This window comes from Schistocerca gregaria, chromosome 4 (assembly GCF_023897955.1).
Source record: "Schistocerca gregaria isolate iqSchGreg1 chromosome 4, iqSchGreg1.2, whole genome shotgun sequence".
In the NCBI taxonomy this organism is placed as follows: domain Eukaryota; kingdom Metazoa; phylum Arthropoda; class Insecta; order Orthoptera; family Acrididae; genus Schistocerca; species Schistocerca gregaria.
In genome coordinates, this window is record NC_064923.1 from 141,653,864 (window position 1) to 141,675,865 (window position 22,002).

Here is a 22,002-nt window from a genome sequence, read left to right on the forward strand (position 1 = left end):
CCTGACTGTACCGATTTCTTGCTAATAGGTTTTTCCCTTGTTTTAGGTGTAGACTTTGTAACCAGATTTGGTTGGCGTTTCTTTTTCTGTATTTGCGCTTACTTCTAATAGCTATAGCAATTCCCTGTTTCTATGTTATCTGTCCGTCTTCCATTTTCTCCATAGATATGCTGTGCTCGGGTTTGGAGGATTTTGCAGAGTCTGACCTCATTCTGTCTCTTAACACCACTCTCACCAAGGTCACTATCTGACTGTGCTGAGAGTTCTCGTTCTGTTTGTTCCAGCGCTTCTTCAGTGCTGCTCCCTGATATCTACACTTTAGACTGTTCGTTATGTGCGTCGATATGTAGTCTTCCATCATGAATTTCAGTGGCCACCATTTGTAGTTGCTCTGCCACCTGACCTTGGTGTTCTGTGACTGTTTCTCTGCAATAGGTATTCCTTTGTAATTTAGAGGTTGCTACCGATTCCACATACAATGCTACGGTTGGATTTCTCCATCTGTGGAGAGGTGAGATTTGTTTACGAGGTCCGCGAACGTCCATTCATTCAAATTTCTGGCTCATGATTTCATGTTTCGACACTGTTTACATTAAAGGTTTCCAAAAATTACTGCAACCGGTCGCTTTCTGTTTCATTCTTCAGTTTTTATGTCCAGTAACCACAACAGTTCCCTGCTCGTCTAGGGTCTGGAAAATAAAATAAAAGGAGCCTAGTAGTATTAGTTTCTGGAAGCCTTTATTCCTCACAACAACAGTACACAAAGGATGAAAAGTTTGATTTCTCGTTACGTTAGCTGCACCGTTAACCTCAACTAAGCGGCTAGACCGATTCTCAGCAGTTGTTGCCACAACTATTTCTCTGTTGTCCCGCACCTCTGCCAGATCGATTCCCTACAATCATTGTTGCTGGGTGTTCTTTCGATGTACTACTTCCGTCGCAGTGCTCTGCTAAACTACTGACTGCATCAGCGGAATCACTAATAGCGTCCTCACCGGTCCCGGCTGAGACGGTAATGTTTACATCTGAATTCCTGTGTGTGCTCGCAAACAGATTGGAAAACAGAGGATGAAGTTTTGTAAAATTTTCGTGTCGGGCACACCTGCTTAACATGATAGGTTTGGTTGCATGCGAAATACGCTGGGAGCTGTCCCAGGTGCGTTGCATAGTCCTGATAGCTACTTACACTTATCACTGATGGAATTATCATTTTGACCTCCGATTTTGAAGATCGCATACTATTGGGAAAGGGCAACGGCTATTAGTCATTCCATATGTCGTTTCGAATACCACAATGTCAATCTAAGGTCGTAACTTTTGTCTCGTAACTTCTTTCCGCACTTCCATTAGTTCATGAAACACTCTTACATAAGTCAAGTTTTCATCTACAGCACTGACGAAAAATTTGGCCACAGGTTTGTAAGTTAGTACCATTTCAAGTTTAACGAACATTCCCGAACAACTCGTTCGTAAACTAGGTGAAAACAAAATTTAAAATAAACAGTAGGTTCTTTACGGTTGAATTATGTCCTATGTCCTCAATCTCTAGTAAGTCTGAGGTTGGTTGTTACCTATTCCACGATTTCTAAGGTTGTAAGCTTTTCGTAGTCCTTTGAGAGTTCAAGTTCAACACCTTTCTCTCTTGGGTATGTTTCCATTGCAGTTGTAGTTTTTTTCCTTTACATAATTTGTTGTGGACGAAAATGGCTCTGAACACTATGGGACTTAGTTTCTAAGGTCATCAGTCTTCTAGAACTTAGTACTACTTAAACCTAACTAGCCTAAGGACATCACAGACATCCATGCCCGATACAGGATTCGAACCTGCGACCGTAGCGGTCGCGCGGTTCCAGACTGTAGCACCCAGAAACGCTCGGCCACCCCGGCCGGCTGTTGTGGACGGCTTCATACACAACAAACTTCCAGAGAAGATGTAGAACGGCGAATGCGTCAATTTGAATTAAGAGTCCAGGTGCGGAAACGACCGAGTCGAAAGCTGAAACCGTAAATCGTTCTCTACCTCTGACATTGGAATACATGTACTGATACTGTTCTTGTTAAGACTGAATGGTAGGAAATTTCAGACGTGGTAGTATGGACGACAACAAGAGAGAGATTTCTAGCAAACATGAGCTCGGAAACGACAGAGTCGAAAGCTGAAAGCGAAAATCGTTGTCTACCTGTGACATTGGAATATATGTACTGATACTGTTCTTATTATGACTGAATGGTAGGAACGTTTCAGACATGGTAGTATGGACAACAACAAGAGAGAGATTTCTTGCAAACATGAGCTCGATAATGCATCCCCTGTGACTTATGATCATGTGTTCATCTTTGATACTATGAAACACTTATCTTTTACTGCAGTCTCTTTCATGTCCATATTTTTAGAGGAGGAAGTATGGACCAAAACAAGAAAAACGTCCAGTAAACGGCACATCGTAAGAGCTGTGCTCAAGTGTTTAGTAGAAGAGACGTGTTTAAAAATTTCGAAAATGAACAAGTTCTTTTAACTCATAAGTTAAGCATTTTAGAGCCCATGTTTACTAGACACCTTTCTCTTGTTGTTGTCCGTACTACCATCTATGAAAGTTTCCTGTGCTACAGTTATAGCAACTACACTAACGGTACATACATATCGATGTCAGAGGCCTCAAAAAGTTTCCGCTTACCACTTTGGACATGATCATTTCACGACCAGGGTCCCTTATGGCATGTTTACACATTTACCTTTCTCCATCATCCTTGACGCACTGTGACATCATCACAGAATCACCCTGTATAACAGATTATTCGTTTTCAGCTGCGGGGGACACTTTCTGAAATAATTCCCTTTCTGTCTCTGAAGAAGTTGTAAGTAGGCTGTTTAGGTTTTTATATTGGTAACGCCACGTAGCGCTCTATATGAAAATCACTGACTGTGCTGTGTGAAGTCTGTGGCTAGCTTGCGTTGTTGGAATATTTGCGATTGTACTGTTGGGCAGTTGCATGTGAATAGCGCGTAGCCTTGCGCAGTTAGAGGTGAGCCGCCAGCAGTGGTGGATGCGGGGAGAGAGATGGCAGAATTTTGAGACCGGACGATCTGGACGTATGTCCATCAGAAAGAGAAAATTTTTAATACTGGATATCATGAACTGATATATATATATATATATATATATATATATATATATATATATATATATATATATATATATATAATGAATTTTGAACATTATTAAGGCACATACATTTTTTGTTCTCTATCAAAATATTTCATTTTCTAACTATGCCTATCAGTAGTTAGTGCCTTCGGTAGTCAGAATCTTTTATTTAGCTGACAGTATTGGCGCTCGCTCTGTTGCAGTAGTTCGAGTAACGATTTTTGTATGGTTAAGTGATTCATGAAAGGTATAGGTTATTGTTAGTCAGGGCCATTCTTTTGTAGGGATTATTGAAAGTCAGATTATGTTGCGCTAAAAATGTTGTTTGTCAGTTTAGTGTTGATCAGAATAAGTAAAGAACGAAATGCCTGAGTACGTTTTCAGCTCAGCTGTTTGAAAATCAAATAACGTAAGAGGTTTATCAGCACAGTCATTCATACATATTCTAAGGGGAGGTTTCAAAGTCTCCCATATTCAGAGAGACAACATCAGGCAACAGTCTGATGTAGCATCATTCCATCTTCGCGCGGCAGTCATAACTGAAGATCTTGTGTGATCTCTGATATGAGTCCTGCACCTATAAGCATTCCAAGTCGAAAGTGGCGGCATGGCACTACGTTCACACCCTCCCCATCCCCCCCCCCCCCTCCCGCCTCAAGGCTGTCTATAGAAGGCCGCTCACCAGACGTGTCTACACTCGCGCCATACGTCGCATCTAGCCGACACATTCCGTCGTCATATAGGGCACAGCTACAAATGGGATAACCCTTCTCGTGACATTGAACCGCTCAGTATATACGAGGGGCTTTCAGTAAGTAAAGCAGGACTTTTTTTTCTCGGCCAATTTCGGCTAAAAAAGCGCGTAATTTGTTGAGGGTTACCGTGGAATATTTCCGCTTCAGCATCTTTGGTTCCGATAGGTGGCTACGCTATACGTAACCTTCAAAGTGAGGTCTGTAACGTATGTGCGCTCCAAGCGGAGAGAAGTAATCGAGTTTCATTTGGCGGAAAACCAGAGCATCGCAGACTTTCACAGGCGCTTGCAGAATGTTTACGGAGACCGGACGTGAACAAAAGCACGGTGAGTCTTTGGGCGAGGCGTCTGTCATTATCAAAATGAGGTCGCGGAAACCTGTCCAATTTACCGTGTGCTGGCCGGCCCCACACGGACGTGACTGTTGCAATGTGTTCTTCGCTACAAAACTGCACACGAGTTTTTCTTCTGCATGCCAGTCCAAGTCTAGCACAATTCTGCGCACCCGAGAGGAGTACACAAAATTTCGTTGGACTGCTCTTCGTCATCGATCCTATAGCCGGAATCTCGCACCTTCCGACTTCCATCTGTTGCACTCAATGGAGGATGCACTCTGCAGCAAGCTGTACGTGGGTGAAAGGGAGGTTTTTGATGTAATGGCTCTAATGTCGAAAGAAGAGTGGTGTGATGCAGGCATACCATCCCCGCCAGTAGAGTGGTCTAAGACTGTTGTATAGAACAGAGATTATATTGAAAAATACGATTCCGTAGGCAGCAGAATGCGGTGTAATATTGTTTAGTGGGATCCTCAGTAAAACCAATTTGCTTTCGGCAAAAAATTGTTACATTACTTGATGAACGCCCATCGTATATTGGTTTCTACTTCGTTACGGTTTATTATGATCTTCATTATATCTTTTCAAATAAGTTTGCCAGATGGTACTATGAAGAGCTTAGTATTTGGGTCTGTGCATATTTGCTATTTTCAAATAAAATTGATTATAACCAGGCTGTGGATGTGTAAATTAAAAATGTAAGAGCATGCTTATCAGTTCTCCGCGAAACCAACGATCGAGCCTTAATGAACCTCCTACCTGTCACGGCATTTTGTCGGTGGAAGACATGTCATTCAGCGGTCTTTCTGTACGTCACATTCCTCTGACCGAAGAATGTTTCTTTCCAGTGAGGGGACTCAGCTGCCTGAAAAGCCTATGGCACTTGCAAATTAATAAATTACACTTTCGCTTTGCATGTCTTACATTCGAAAGAGAGGGCAGCAGTAAATTTAAGTAAGGGCAAGCGCACTATATTAGTTGAAAACCAGACAAGTGTAGTAATTTTAAATAGACCAGAAAGTAAACAATATCGTGCGGCAGAGTGTGTGGTGCATCCACTTTTAGTTTAGCGGTATGCCATTAATTAGCTGCAGTTTTTTTAATAGTTACACTTTGCGCTACGTTTCTAAGCGCGCTTGTCACACGACAAGCATTAGGAAATATTTTGTTTTCGTAAGCACTGTAGCATTCACGTTGAGGACAACTGTATCTTCTTTACCCTTTCTTAAACATTTTTACTGTTGTAGTCATGTGCATATCATCATGGTTCAGTACGGGCATTAAAGAAATTCGACTCGTTCGCCCACACAGTTCTATCCCCATCACCTTCATCGGTTCTCCCATACCGTCGTTGTTTGACCCATTAATAATATTTTACTTGTTTTGGCTTGTTCTACAACGTCCGTACAGGCTACTCTAGACATGGTATGGAATGGACTTGTAGAGAATGGTTGGATGGCAATACGAGCGTTCGACTACGCTGCTATGATCACTGGAAGGACCAGAACCGCCTTCATTGAGACGGGACTGCCGTACCATTGGCCGGAAGAGAGTGCTGCAACTCAAAGCAATAACAACTACATTCCAGCCTGTGTCTATATAGGAACTTCGTATAACTGCTGAGCCAACAGTTCTGCCGGAAACCAATACTGTTCTCCGTTTATGCGCTTGCGTAGAACATAGTGATTTGACTGGTCTCTGCGGCAACGTTAGCAATATCAGTGTTTTTCACCCATTCTCTGGGTCTGAGTGGTTTCCCTCAATGCGAGAATAAACTCAAGTCTCTGACATTTACGTCAGCTGTACGAACGTTTTCACTCAGTTTCCGGGGTATAGTGATTTCATATACACACCTTTTAAGCCTATCGGTTGTACGTGAAACATGACTGACATTTCCAATTTTCTTATGGGCAAATAACGTATTTCACTTGAAGAAGAGATGAATAAGAAGTAAATTTCTAAAACGTGTATTTCAAAACATTTGTATTTATTTATTTGAAGACAATTTTTTGGTACTTCTGCCATTAAATATTGATTTTTAGTTGGTTTTAAAAGGTTAACAACAGCTGCTACACTATTATTTAAATAAATAAACGAACAATTACTTTCCTGGCTTCTTAAAATGTTATTTTAACGCTTTACTGAACATTTGAAAACAGTGAATATCACATTTGCCTTACACCGCTTCAACCGCAGCAAAAATCTGCGGTTCTAATTTTTTTATCGTCAGAGTTCCCGCTACGGCTTACCCGGGCGTACCGTCACAAATCAAGTACTGGCTCTTTTAAGTTACTGAGCCTCTGGGTCTGTCTCTCTCTTTCTCTCTCTTTCTCTCTCTCTCTCTCTCTCTCTCTCTCTCTCTCTCTCTCTCCCCCCCCCCCCCCCCCCCTCTCTCTCTCTCTTCTCGCTGGCTTGTATCCATCACCGTATAATTCTGTTTTGATAAATGCTGCGGTGACGTCAACAGGAAACCTATAACATAAATTTATGTAATGGTTTATTCACTTCATAAATTTCTTTGAATTTCTTTAATTAACGGAATATGAAGCGGCTTTTCAGGCACTAATTTGTCTTGAGGATATTTTTTATCCAGTCTTATGAGTTCCTCTATTCCCATGATACTGAGGGTTTAGGCATTTTCACCCGAACGCAAAGTTCATTATTAAAGTAAAGCAGTAATCATAACCATGTAGAAAAAAGTGAACCAGAAGGTGCTTATTGGCACATAAAAGCAAATACCGGAACGCTAGGAACAGTGACAACAGGCGATAGCACTGTGTACTCTACGGCACCGGCCCGTCGCCTAGCTTCTTGTTTTTATCGCGAATCTTTCGCCCAACGTTAATTGCAGAATCGTTGAACATAGTTAGAACATAATAAATATTCTTCAGAGCGAGAAGATTATATCCATGAATTAGTATGGTTTTAGGAAACATCGCTCGCACGAAACTCAGCTTGCCTCTTTTCCATAAGATGCACTGCAAACTATGGATGAAGTGCAATTGGCAAATTCCATATCTGTATATAAGCATTGACAAGGTGACCCACTACAAACTGTTAACAAAGGTATGACCGTGTGGAACAGGTTCCCAGAAAAGTGAGAGACTCAAAGACTTGTTAAGTAATAAAACCAAACACTTTGTCCTCGAAGCGAGTGTTCATCAGAGACATTGGTATTGTCAGTAATGCCCCAGGGAAATGTGGTAGTACTACTATTATTTATTTTATACATTAATGGTGTAGCGTACACGGTGGGCAACAGTCTGCGGCTGTTTGGTGATGATGCTGCGGTGTACGGGAAAGTGTCGATCGTGTGGGGATGTAGGAGGATACAAGATGACTTCGACAAAATACCTTGTTTGAGTAACGAATGGTAGCTAGTTCTAAATGTGTAAAAATGTAATTTCATACGGATGAGCAGGAAAATGAAACCCCTAATTCTCGGATACATTATTAGTAGACTCCTGCTTGAAGCAGTAACGTCGTTTAAATGTCTGAGCGTAGCTTTGCAAAGCGATATCATATGGAATGAGAATGTGAGGACTGTGGTAGGAAGGGCGGACGGTCGACTTCGATTCATTGGGAAAATTTTGGGAAGGTATGGTTCATCTGTAAAGGGGACCGACTACATGACTCTAGTGTATCTGTTCTTGAATACTGCTCGAGTGACTGGGATGCGTACCAGATTGGGTTAAAGGAAGGCATCGAAGCAATTCAGAGGCAGGCTGCGAGATACGTTACCGGTAGTTTCGAACGACTCGAAAGTGTTACGCAAGTGCTTCGGGAACTCAGATGGGAAACCCTGGAGCAAAGGCGAAGTTCTTTCGAAGGGACACTGTCAAGAAAATCTAGAGAACCGGAATTTGAAGCTGACTGCTGAATGATTCTACCGCCGAACGTATGTTTGGCGTAACGACAACGAGAATGAGATGCGAGACTTTGAGGCTAATACGGAGGGATACTCTTAGTCGTTTTTCTCTTGCTCTGTTTGCACTGGAACATTAAATGAAATGACTAATAGTGGTACAGAGTCAGACCGTCGCCCACCGTACGGTGAGTTGCGGAATATGTAAGTAGACGTTGATGTAGATGTATATGCAGTCAACAATAATAATACAGGAAAACCAAACGTCGAACGTTTCCGCTCAGAACGGAATTGCCGAGGATTAGGTGACTTCAATTGTGTCTCCCTACGGAGCACGGACTTCCGAACGTGCTTGCGTATTGTCCTCAGTGATGGTTAGAGATACGCCAGCTTTGAAACTGAGGTACGATTGTATGAATGTGCATACTTTTTCTTCATACCTGTAGAATACTACAGTATATATGCCTCTTTTCGTAGGCTCTGAAATGTAAACACTTTTGCTTGCAAAGGTACGATTATTACGCTCGTATTTGTTAACATAATTTTACCTTAGACACGTGTAATTGTCTGTATAAATATTTGAATGCTAGACTGAAATCTTCTGTAGTTAATGGGCATCACTTTAATTTTTCAGTAAAACGGAATGCAGTCAGTTGCTCAATGTGGTTATGATAAGTTTCCCTCCATATCTTGAAACGTTCATTTCTTCTCCGCATGGTTTATGCCTGACTTCGTCCCCACAATGATACATTAGCTCAATATACACTCCTGGAAATTGAAATAAGAACACCGTGAATTCATTGTCCCAGGAAGGGAAAACTTTATTGACACATTCCTGGGATCAGATACATCACATGATCACACTGACAGAACCACAGGCACATAGACACAGGAAACAGAGCATGCACAATGACGGCACTACTACAGTGTATATCCACCTTTCGCAACAATGCAGGCTGCTATTCTCCCATGGAGACGATCGTAGACATGCTGGATATAGTCCTGTGGAACGGCTTGCCATGCCATTTCCGCCTGGCGCCTCAGTTGGACCAGCGTTCGTGCTGGACGTGCAGACCGCGTGAGACAACGCTTCATCCAGTCCCAAACAAGCTCAATGGGGGACAGATCCGGAGATCTTGCTGGCCAGGGTAGTTGACTTACACTTTCTAGAGCACGTTGGGTGGCACGGGATACATGCGGACGTGCATTGTCCTGTTGGAAAAGCAAGTTCCCATGCCGGTCTAGGAGTGGTAGAATGATGGGTTCGATGACGGTTTCGATGTACCATGCACTATTCAGTCTCCCCTCGACGACCATCAGAGGTGTACGGCCAGTGTAGTAGATCGCTCCCCACACCATGATGCCGGGTGTTGGCCCTGTGTGCCTCGGTCGTATGCAGTCCTGATTGTGGCGTTCACCTGCACGGCGCCAAACACGCATATGACCATCATTGGCACCAAGGCAGAAGCGACTCTCATCGCTGAAGACGACACGTCTCCATTCGTCCCTCCATTCAAGCCTGTCGCGACACCACTGGAGGCGGGCTGCACGATGTTGGGGCGTGACCGGATGTCGGCTTAACGGTGTGCGGGACCGTAGCCCAGCTTCATGGAGACGGTTGCGAATGGTCCTCGCCGATACCCCAGGAGCAACAGTGTCCCTAATTTGCTGGGAATTGGCGGTGCGGTCCCCTACGGCACTGCGTAGGATCCTACGGTCTTGGCGTGCATCCGTGCGTCGCTGCGGTCCGGTCCCAGGTCGACGGGCACGTGCACCTTCAGCCCACCACTGGCGACAACATTGATGTACTGTGGAGACCTCACGCCCCACGTGTTGAGCAATTCGGCGGTACGTCCACCCGGCCTCCCGCATGCCCACTATACGCCGTCGCTCAAAGTCCGTCAACTGCACATACGGTTCACGTCGACGCTGTCGCGGCATGCTACCAGTGTTAAAGACTGCGATGGAGTTCCGTATGCCACGGCAAACTGGCTGACACTGACGGCGGCGGTGCACAAATGATGCGCAGCTAGCGCCATTCGACGGCCAACACCGCGGTTCCTGGTGTGTCCCCTGTGCCGTGCGTGTGATCATTGCTTGTACAGCCCTCTCGCAGTGTCCGGAGCAAGTATGGTGGGTCTGACACACCGGTGTCAATGTGTTCTTTTTTCCATTTCCAGGAGTGTAGTTACGTTGTAATTGCCTCTGGAAGAACTTAGTCTATCGCATTTTCTTATTAATCAGTTTTAAATTATGAAAGACTACTTTCCCTCAAAACAATGAGTGGATTCCTCTGTCAACTTAAGAAATAAAGAATGGTTTTTGTTAACAGAACGAATACATGGGTTAACCAATAGAAGAATCACAGATTTGTTTCACTTGAAAAGAAAGTCAGTATGTAAAATTACACAGACTTAATCGTTTGTTTTCATTCTGTTGCTCCGTCAGTCGGGCTCCACACAAAAGAAATGAATGGATAACAATGCTGCTGTCACGTAAAACTATAACGACTGAATTTTGTTTCGGTTGCTACTAGACACTAGATTCCCTCTAAAGAATGAATTACAGGTCTAAGCGACAGGTAAGACTATACCGCCTAAATCAACTATTTTAATTTTTTTGCTCCAAACCAGTGTAACACCAAAAAGAGGAATGAATAATTCAACCGACACATAAAACTTCAATCAATTGAGTCGATTGTTTTCCAGCATCAGAGTAAATCAATCGTTTTCATTCGGTTGTTCCCATCGCAGATAGAAAAACTGGTACAGCAGGTTGACTGTCAGTGGCACTGTAAAACACGTTTACAGAGAAAAATTCAGAAAACTGCAGTGCAAAGGATTTTCTAGCGTATTTAAGTAGCCGAGATAGTATGAAAAGGAGAAGCCGCTTTCCCAGGTGCGTAGCTTGTAAGCGAACATTTTTTATCCTACACTCTGCCCTGACTAAGCCGAAATCATCAAAGCTCTTCTCCTATTACAGGTACAATGATTCGACGCAGTGGACCAGGAGTGACGATAGATTACAGATGGTAGGGGAAAGTAAGAGTCTTATTTAAATAAGAGTCGCCTACAGAAACAATTAATTACGTTTGTTTTGATAAAGACTCACAACTACATTAATAATCAAATACACTCCTGGAAACTGAAATAACAACACCGTGAATTCATTGCCCCAGGAATGGGAAACTTTATTGACACATGCCTGGGGTCAGATACATCACATGATCACACTGAGAGAACCACAGGCACATAGACACAGGCAACAGAGCATGCACAATGTCGGCACTAGTACACTGTATATCCACCTTTCGCAGCAATGCAGGCTGCTATTCTCCCATGGAGACGATCGTAGACATGCTGGATGTAGTCCTGTGCAACGGCTTGCCATGCCATTTCCACCTGGCGCCTCAGTTGGACCAGCGTTCGTGCTGGACGTGCAGACCGCGTGAGACGATGCTTCATCCAGTCCCATACATGCTTAATGGGGGACAGATCCGGAGATCTTGCTGGCCAGGGTAGTTGACTTACACCTTCTCGAGCACGTTGGGTGGCACGGGATACTTGCGGACGGGCATTGTCCTGTTGGAACAGCAAGTTCGCTTGCTGGTCTAGGAATGGTAGAACGATGGGTTCGATTACGGTTTGGACGTACCGTGCACTATTCAGTGTCCCCTCGACAATCACCAGAGGTGTACGGCCAGTGTAGGAGATCGCTCCCCACACCATGATGCCGGGTGTTGGCCCTGTGTGCCTCGGTCGTATGCAGTCCTGATTGTGGCGCTCACCTGCACGGCGCCAAACACGCATACGACCATCATTGGCACCAAGGCAGAAGCGACTCTCATCGCTGAAGACGACACGTATCCATTCGTCCCTCCATTCACGCCTGTCGCGACACCACTGGAGGCGGGCTGCACGATGTTGGGGCGTGACCGGAAGACGGCCTAACGGTGTGAGGGACCGTAGCCCAGCTTCATGGAGACGGTTGCGAATGGTCCTCGCCGATACCCCAGGAGCAACAGTGTCCCTAATTTGCTGGGAAGTGGCGGTGCGGTCCCCTACGGCACTGCGTAGGATCCTACGGTCTTGGCGTGCATCCGTGCGTCGCTGCGGTCCGGTCCCAGGTCGACGGGCACGTGCACCTTCCGCCGACCACTGGCGACAACATCGATGTACTGTGGAGACCTCACGCCCCACGTGTTGAGCAATTCGGCGGTACGTCCACCCGGCCTCCCGCATGCCCACTATACGCCCTCGCTCAAAGTCCGTCAACTGCACATACGGTTCACGTCGACGCTGTCGCGGCATGCTACCAGTGTTAAAGACTGCGATGGAGCTCCGTATGCCACGGCAAACTGGCTGACACTGACGGCGGCGGTGCACAAATGCTGCGCAGCTAGCGCCATTCGACGGCCAACACCGCGGTTCCTGGTGTGTCCGCTGTGCCGTGCGTGTGGTCATTGCTTGTACAGCCCTCTCGCAGTGTCCGGAGCAAGTATGGTGGGTCTGACACACCGGTGTCAATGTGTTCTTTTTTCCATATCCAGGAGGGTACTTAAGACTGAACAAGGTAAAATATGATACTGAACTTGGCCTCAGTTACTTAACCGATACCCAACTTTCAGTCAAAGGAAAATCTTATGCGCAACTTATCAAAGCATACATGCAAAATGAAGGAATAAATAATGTGATTGAGAGCGAGCGCGAGAGATGGTTTCAATGATTTCAAATGGCAGCAGAACGTGGCAGACTGTCATGGCGGCGACGTGGACGTGCGATCGTAGTTGCGAGCTCTCCTCTTCATTCTGGGTGAATCGTGGACGCAACTGGCGAGCAACCAGATCATTATCTTTTCTCGGAGTAACCAGCATATTTTATCGACTCTTCTGATGCCCATAGCACTCACAAGGAAACATTCCCAAGTGAAAACAAATGAACTAGATGAAACTTGGGTGGTCTGTAGACAGGGAAAAGCTATACAATACATGTACTTTTGTTTGTGCTCAGTTTCAGTTTCATGGGGTCAAGCACACCCCGAAAGGTAATTTAGCATACTACGTTTCAAGGCAATAATTTAGAAACGGTGGTAAAAAAAATTATTTTCACGTGAAAGTCCACATGTAATAGTTCTGAAAAACTGTCCTATGAACTTTTGTAAAAATTTGAAGCTTTGCAAAATACCCCACTAACTTCAATCACTTTCGAAAAATGAAAAATTGTATTACAATATAAATTAAAGAAGCTTTCAAGCACATACATCCATGGTTAATGAAACTTGTTTCTGAAATACCACTTTTTGAAAATAAGCTGTACACAAAGTGCTGTCAGAGTATTTTCTACACACCCAGTTAAGCAAGTAAACATTCGTTATTATTCTAATTACTTGTTTTACTTCTATTTAATTAATATTTTAAAGTCTTTTTTTACATTATACATTCATGATTTTTCATCATTTTCTTCTCCTTTTTAGTTTACCACTTCACATGTGTAATGTGTTAATTTAAAATAGTAATTAACCCATTATTGTGATACAAAATCGTTACAATGATGATAATCTGTACAAAAAGTGCTTAGAACATAAAATATTTTACACCGTGCACATTAAAGGAGCGAAATTTCTTCACATAATTTACACGACGGAGAACACGACTGATTTCAAAGTATTCGATATCATACGAATTTTTATGTGAAGAATATATTCTAATATATGATCATTTCTGACACCAAGAATGAGATTTTCACTCTGCCGATTACAACTGTGTGCCGGACCGAGACTCGAACTTGAGATATTTGCCTTTGCGGGGCAAGTGCTCTACCGAGTGAGCTACCCAAGCACGACTCGCGCCCAGCCCTCACAGTTTTACTTCTGCCACTGCCTCGTCTCCTACTATCCAAACTTTGCAGAAGCTCTCCTGCGAACCTTGCAGAACTTGCACACTTGAAAGAAAGGATACTGCGGAGACTTGGCTTAGCCACAGCGGGGGGGGGGAGGTTTCCAGAATGAGATTTTCACTCCGCTGCAGAGTGAAAATCTCATTCTGGAAACATCCCCAGGCTGTGCCTAAGCCATGTGTCCGCAATATCCTTTCTTTCAAGTGTGCAAGTTCTGCAAGGTTCGCAGAAGAGCTTCTGTAAGGTTTTGAAGGGAGGAGATGAGGCAGTGGCAGAAGTAAGGTTGTGAGGACGGAGCGTGAGTCTTGCTTGGGTAGCTCACTCGGTAGAGCACTTGCCCGCGAAAGGCAAATATCTCAAGTTCGAGTTTCGGTCCGGCGCACAGTTTTAATCTCCCGGGAAGTTTCATTTCTGAGATATTCGCTCCTAAGCTACCACGCGAAATTACCTTTTGGGGTGATTTTTATACTTTAAAAGTGAAACTGGGAAGAAAAAATAGTTACTGAGTTACTTTTGCCACTTTTACGCAACCGTCCAGTTTCATCCAGTTTTTTTTATTTACGCTTGGAGATGTTCTCTTGTTAGTTAAACTGACCCCACATGGCACCTAAATGGTAGGAAAGTATAATCTGTAGACTGACTGAAGCAGCAACCGAAAACTCGTCTCGACTGCAGACGAACTCGTGTTCTAGTGAGGCAGAGCTCTTGTTGCGAGGGTTATTTTATACATTGAGTTTTTTTTTTTAATATGGCCGACTGAACAGGTATTTCTATTCTGACTAGCCAGCCTAACCGTGATCATTTGCACAGCCTATAGCAGGATGGCGTGTAACGTTGGATTCCCAGACATATATTTTGTCCGAAGGGAAGAAGCGCTTCTCTGACGCCTGCCTGGTGTCTTAATGTCCGAAGAGCCGTTCAAAGGTAGCGCAGGTGAACGAAATACACCATCTTCGTGAAAATTACTAAGTTATGAATCAATTAATTACCAGCGAAAGAACTATGAGCGATACTTCTTTACCGGGATACCATTACTGTCTGTTTGTTATCTTTCGTCCCTCTTAGCAGCACGCATAACATTACGAATCATATTTTAGTCAAAATTAACCATTTCATATGGGACTCTTACTGATAGCGTAACAGGATTTTTAATTTTTAATCAGCGTAGTTCTGATTTGTTGATAATGGTTTGCCACCGCTGGAGAGTGTAGCATCACAGTAGGAACTGCCTGCGTTTACTGCATCTCGGAACGCCTAAATGATCGCTGCTGTCAGTGTGCTTCAAACAGTTGCCCTTTACGGGGCATTCTTTTCCTGTCTGGAATACTTGATTCTCGAAGTAATGTTCCCTAGGGAGTAGAATGCATGACTTGTATTTCGGAGAAGAATAATAATGACCACAATATATTATGTTGTGTAATATGACTTGAAGCTACTCCTGCTCATTGTGATGGATAATGCAGAATTTTTCTCTCACCAAAACAGCGTTCGCGTATGATATGTGAGCTGGCGAAAGTTATTACATGCATTTATTCTCATCAGGAGAAAGAGGTGGACTTTTATACAAAATTAAGTTAATTACACGACAAGATAATATGATATTAATTATAATTATTGTTGATTTTAGCTCCAACGTGAAATGCAACGCACATACGATAAATTACCGTACGAATATTAGTGAGAAATAATATCTGCGAAGCACCACGAAGAGATAATAATTATCAAAGTTAAGTGTTAATTGTTTTGTGCATTAAGTTACCCAATTTACCTGTAGTTTCCATTCCAGTACTGAAGTCCTTCTCATTAGCCTGAAACACTGAAAGCCGCGCAAGATCCTCTTAACGGGAAATAATATCTGGTTAGCACCATAAGGATATAGTAATTATCAAAGTAATTGGGCATTGTTTCAAGCGTTATGTTGTCCAATTTATTTTAAGTTTCTAATCCAGTATTAGATTCCTTCTCACTCGCCTGAAGCACTGCAAAACGCACCATGGTCACCACAGTTCTGCATTCTCTGTTGTCATGTACGAGATACATATTTAAGAAATCGTTCAACATTTAAGAATAACACGGTAAAACTGTTGATAGAAGAATCTCTCAAAAATAGTAAAACGGGAAAAACGTGGATTTAAAAGCGAAGACTCCATCTTGAGAGTGATACTTCATTAGCTTACGACTTATATCGTCCGATTGTGAAGCATCTAAGAGAGGTTGTGTTAACAAAGAACTGAAATATTGATAAATAATTGAAATATTGATAAAGAACTGAAGTCTTGATACGGCTGTCTTAAATTACTGGAAGAAGACTATTCTAGAAGGAACAGATTGCAATTCATATGTATGAAACCGATTTACAATTGGGCTGTTTCCGTCACATCCTCGTGCCGACTTCCTTGAGCGATGACAAAAATCTTTAGATTTTCCTAGTATGAACTCTTTCACAAGTCGTAATCCGTGATGAAGTTAAAAACTTTCTGGGATGAAGGAAAACGGTAAACGTATCAGTTGAAGGTACGGCAGCCTGGTCCTGTAACGACCAAGTCGAAAATTGTAAGCGAAAATCGTACTGACAGTGGAATATGTTTATCGACACAGCTGTTGCTAAGATTGTCGGCTAGGGTACTTCCAGAGGCGGTAATGCGGACCAAAACAAGTACAAAATGTTTTCCTAACATGGTCTCTAAAATGAATAGTTTAAGAGGTGCACTCGATTATTACGGAACTGTTCTTCCTACTCATCTGCATTAACTCGCACTTTTATACGTTTCGAGCAAGCTGTCATTCATCACGCCAAATATAAATATTATGTCATCCCATATACTGCAGTTTTATCAGCAGACATCCGCAAATTACTGATCACCTGGTCCGTCTGATCCAGTGTGGGCTGTAATTATCGTACGGCAGAGAAATTTGTAAAATATTCTAATACGTTAACGCGAAACCTATATACGCTTGAAAAATATTATTTCCAATGTTGGTGGCCAAGTGAAAATCTGACGCTGTGTGGCATTTCGTCGACGTCTCTCATCGAAGAAATTGTGTAAGCATATATTAATAAAACAATCAACAATATGCCTTTGTCATTTGTCTGACTTTTTCTGCCCACACTAGTTCCTAAACCATTCCACGAGGACACATTTCCGCGCGTCTTTCTCGGATTCACTCTCCAGACTTTCATCTGGTGGCCAAAATTGAACTATTTGTTTTCAGCGTCAATCGTTTCCACAATAAAATGCCTACCACATTTCGTTGCCATACGATAATTACATCCTACACTGGACCTCTGTGAGTATCTGCACTTTCATTATAATCAGTCAGTATACAGGGTGTTACAAAAAGTTAAGGCCAAACTTTCAGGAAACATACCTCACACACAAAGAAAGAAAATATGTTTTGTGGACATGTGTCCGGAAACGCTTACTTTCCATGTTAGAGCTCATTCTATTACTTCTCTTCTAATCACATTAATCATGGAATGAAAACACACAGCAACAGAGCATACCAGCGTGACTTCAAACACTTTGTTACAGGAAATGTTCAAAATGTCCTCCGTTAGCGAGGACACATGCATCCACCCTCCGTCGCATGGAATCCCTGATGCGCTGATGCAGCCCTGGAGAATGGCGTAATGTTTCACTGCCGTCCGCAATACGAGCACGAAGAGTCTCTACATTTGGTACCGGGTTTACGTAGACAAGAGCTTTCAAATGCCTCCATAAATGAAAGTCAAGAGGGTTGAGGTCTGGAGACCGTGGAAGCCATGGAATTGGTCCGCCTCTATCAGTCCATCGGTCACCGAATCTGTTGTTGAGAAGCGTACGAACACTTCGACTGAAATGTGCAGGAGCTCTATCGTGCTTGAATCACATGTTGTGTCGTACTTGTAAAGGCACATGCTCTAGCAGAACAGGTAGAGTGTCCAGTATGAAATCATGATAACGTACTCCATTGAGCGTAGGTGGAAGAACATGGGGCCCAATCGAGACATCACCAACAATGCCTGCCCAAATGTTCACAGAAAATCTGTGTTGATGACGAGACACAATAGCGTGCGGATTCTCGTGAGCCCACACATGTTGATTGTGAAAATTTACAATTTGGTCACGTTGGAATGGAGCCTCATCCGTAAAGAGAACATTTGCACTGAAATGAGGGTTGACATATTGTTGGATGAATCGTTCGCAGAAGTGTACCCGTGGAGGCCAATCAGCTGCTGATAATGCCTGCACACGCTGCACATGGCACGGAAGCAACTGGTTCTCCCTTAGCACTCTCCATACAGTGACGTGGTCAACGCTACCTTGTACTGCAGCAACTTCTCTGACGCTGACATTAGGGTTATCGTCAACTGCACGAAGAACTGCCTCGTCCATTGCAGGTGTCCTTGTCGTTCTAGGTCCTCCCTAGTCGTGAGTCATAGGTTGGAATGTTCCGTGTTCCCTACGACGCCGATCAATTGCTTCGAACGTCTTCGTGTCGGGACACCTTCGTTATGGAAATCGGTCTCGATACAAACGTACCGCGTCACGGCTATTGCCCCGTGCTAATCCATACATCAAATGCGCATCTGGCAACTCTGCATTTGTAAACATTGCACTGACTGCAAAACCACGTTCGTGATGAACACTAACCTTTTTATGCTACGTACTGATGCGCTTGATGCTAGTACCGTAGGGCAATGAGTCGCACGTCAACACAAGCACCGAAGTCAACATTACCTTCCTTCAATTGGGCCAACTGGCGGTGAATCGAGGAAGTACAGTACATACTGACGAAACTAAAATGAGCTCTAACATGGAAATTAAGCGATTCCGGACACATGTCCACATAACATCTTTTATTTATTTGTTTGTGAGGAATGTTTCCTGAAAATTTGGCCGTACCTTTTTGTAACACCCTCTATAGGGAGTAAGAGCGGTCCTGTCACTCATCCCTGGGGCACCTCGGACGATTATCTTGTCACGGATCAATACTAACCGCCAAGAACTATGCACTGGATTCTATTGCTTAAGAAGTTTTCAAGCCACTCACATAGCTGGGAATATATTCCGTATGATCGAATCTTCGTTTACTTGCCTATTGGCGTTCTCTAAGTACCATTTTAGAGATTTTAACTTGTTTGGCCAATATAGCATCCATTTCATTCCGAGCATCTGATTTTACATACGCATCAACTTGTTAATTGGTTACCATTATTGGGATTAGGAAATATTGTATTGGGATGTTACTGTCGTTGGAGAAACTGCTATGTATTATGAAGTATTAAATTGCAGAATACTCAGTAGGGCGAGCATGCTGCCAACAATTTCCATACAATCTTCCGTATCCCAGTTGCTGCAGTGCATGTTTGAGGATAAAGTTTTACGTCAGTCTGTTTTTCAAATTATTTATACACTACATCTATGTTACTGCATTATATAAATTTTTGTAAGACACATCGCGTTATCTCTTGCTTCATTTACAAATATTTTTCTTCTGAAAATATAGTTTTTGTGTTCCACATATGATTAGCCTAAAAGTAATAAATTTTTTGTCGTGACTGCTGCTTTATGAGTTTTATATTGTATTTTAAATAGTATATAAGTATGTTGCTATTTATTTAAGTATACAGTTACTTATTTTCTACTAAACCAATTACTTACATTTTAGGCCACGAGGACACATACCGCCTACCAATAACTACAAGCATGGACTATGGCTGGCCTTTCCCAGAAGAATTATCTAAAGACCTAAAATGGAGCGAGCCTCATGTCCGATACCCATTACCAAAATCTGAAATGTCCGAGTATGTATCCCTAAAATCATTAAAATAGATGTAGCGGTAGATATAATCGTTCACGATCGTCATTCGAAAACAATAACAGATCACAACAGTATACGGCAGTGTATAGTAAATACGTAGTGATAAAGTAAATACGTTAATGATACGACAATAATAATTGGCTTACTCAGGCCAAAAGGTAATACCACAGTATACATCAGACATTTGAGCTACTCCGAGAGCAACCGTTCTGTCTTCCTTTCAATTTTACTTTTCGTCGTATTAGTTCTTAGTGTACATTCTTCACTGCAAACGTAGTACATCTGGTGGTGTTTAATTAGACCAGCTTCATTTGTATAGAGAACAGCTTTAAAGGTGACGAAATTAATTGAAATTGTATATATGCTATTCTCTCATTTCTCAGACTTTCAGTTATTAAGTTTTGACTGTCGTGGGATTAATACTAACTCGTAATTTAGGTATCTCACCCCTAGCTTGAAATTACACTGATAGTTGGTAGTTTACCTTCGGGTAGAGTTTCGGATTAGTTTCCGTTGTCTAATTTTGTCAAACAAAGACCAATCGTTTTACTCGAAATTTAATAGGGAGCTTCTATGCCAACACCACAGTTTTTACTCAGCAATAATAGTCTTTATTCCTCGTAAATACGTGGAAACGCATTCTTCATCAACAGTAATCAGCGGCTACTACCTGAACATAAGATAATAGTCGATTTTTACGTACAGTTGTTGTACTTTGTTCTTCTGTTCATTGTGTAGTTCCTGGCTCAGGTGTCTAAGAGTTTCTACTTCACAGTATTTTCTATTACGTAGTAATATTCGATCACATACAGGGAAGAGATAGAAATCATCCCTCTGTCAGGGTACTATACGATCTAATCACATGAATATTTTATAATGCTGAAACTGATTTCGAAAAGTCAATGGTCATCTTCAGGTTAAGGCTCCTGCTACAACCATTTCCTTTGAGCTGTTGAAAGGACTTCATTAGTTAATTTCAGATCAATTTGCGTGTTATTTTGTAGGTCTCTGAGACATGTAGCTAGAAACATGATACAGATGAACTTTAACAATGCTGCTTCTCTTTTTTTCAGATTCTACGCTCAGTCACAGCTTCAGAATCCATTGTATTATTGGTACTGATACCAACGTATCGCCAGCTGACATCATAATTCCCAGACAGAAGCGAATACAGATTTTTCGGAAGACATTTTCTTTTCATCGACGTCGTCTCTTATACAAGTATAGTTACTGGCCAATAATACCTTTTTTTTGAAAATACTAAACCGCAGTAACCATTCAGAACATTGTTACTATCCAAGTAACACTATCCAGTTGTGTGTTCGTCTATTTGTCGAATTCTTTTATCACGTCTCTGGCACTTGCTCAAAGTTATCTTACACAACGTCATAGCTATATCAATAACCTAGTGTTGATGAAAGGTAAGTTGAAATAAATAGAAAAACTGATATATGCAGGAGTGGAATAATGAGAAGATGATGCGAAATATTGGCATCGCAGAACACATTAATTATAGCCTGAACCGAGCTGAACAAGCCGTGGATGACAGAAAATACTCGAGCTGATGCATGGAAGAAGGAAGTGTACGAAACGTAAGGATAAGGTAGGAAGGTTTCAGTATAATTTTCTTAGGAATGAAATTAACTGTAAATGCAGAGTGGTAAAATCGGAAGGTATGACCTGAAAGCATCAAGATATTGAGATGTATACGTACAGAGTGCAGGAAGACTAAACTTCGCCGGAGAAAATGTTAAAGATTTAGTCAAGAAGGAGAGGGTGGAGAACAATATTAAATGCAAACAAAGTGGCAGACACTTAACAGAAGTAAATCTAAGGCAGTCTTCGTTAAAAGTTTTTGCTTAAGAGTCAATATTGACATTGTTGGGCTACACCTCAGGCTGCATACGAAGGAGGGAGGACGGGGGGTGGGGTTAGATAAATCGGCCCTCAAAGAGAAATTCAATTTTCACCAAAGCATGCTTAATGATAGGAGCTTACACTTTTTGAACTTTCATATTCAAAAGTATCACACCATATATTTCTAAATGGAACTTGTACGTACATTGCAACTACACTACTGGCCATTACAATAGCTACAACACGAAGGTGAAGTGATACAGGGGCGAAATTTAACCGACAAGAAGACGACGCTGTGATATGCAAATGATTAGTTTTTCAGAGCATTCACACAAGATTGGCTCGG

General features: G+C 42.5%; 1 long non-coding RNA gene across 1 annotated transcript in view; it reads left to right on the top strand.

The window, feature by feature from the left end:
* LOC126267146 (uncharacterized) overlaps positions 1–21,026 on the top strand; it is a 39,491-nt gene extending 18,465 nt beyond the window's left edge. The window contains exons 2-3 of the long non-coding RNA XR_007548963.1: positions 19,647–19,782; positions 20,873–21,026. This is a non-coding gene — a long non-coding RNA (uncharacterized LOC126267146). The remainder of the gene's footprint in view (positions 1–19,646; positions 19,783–20,872) is intronic.
* The last annotated feature ends 976 nt before the right edge of the window (positions 21,027–22,002 follow it).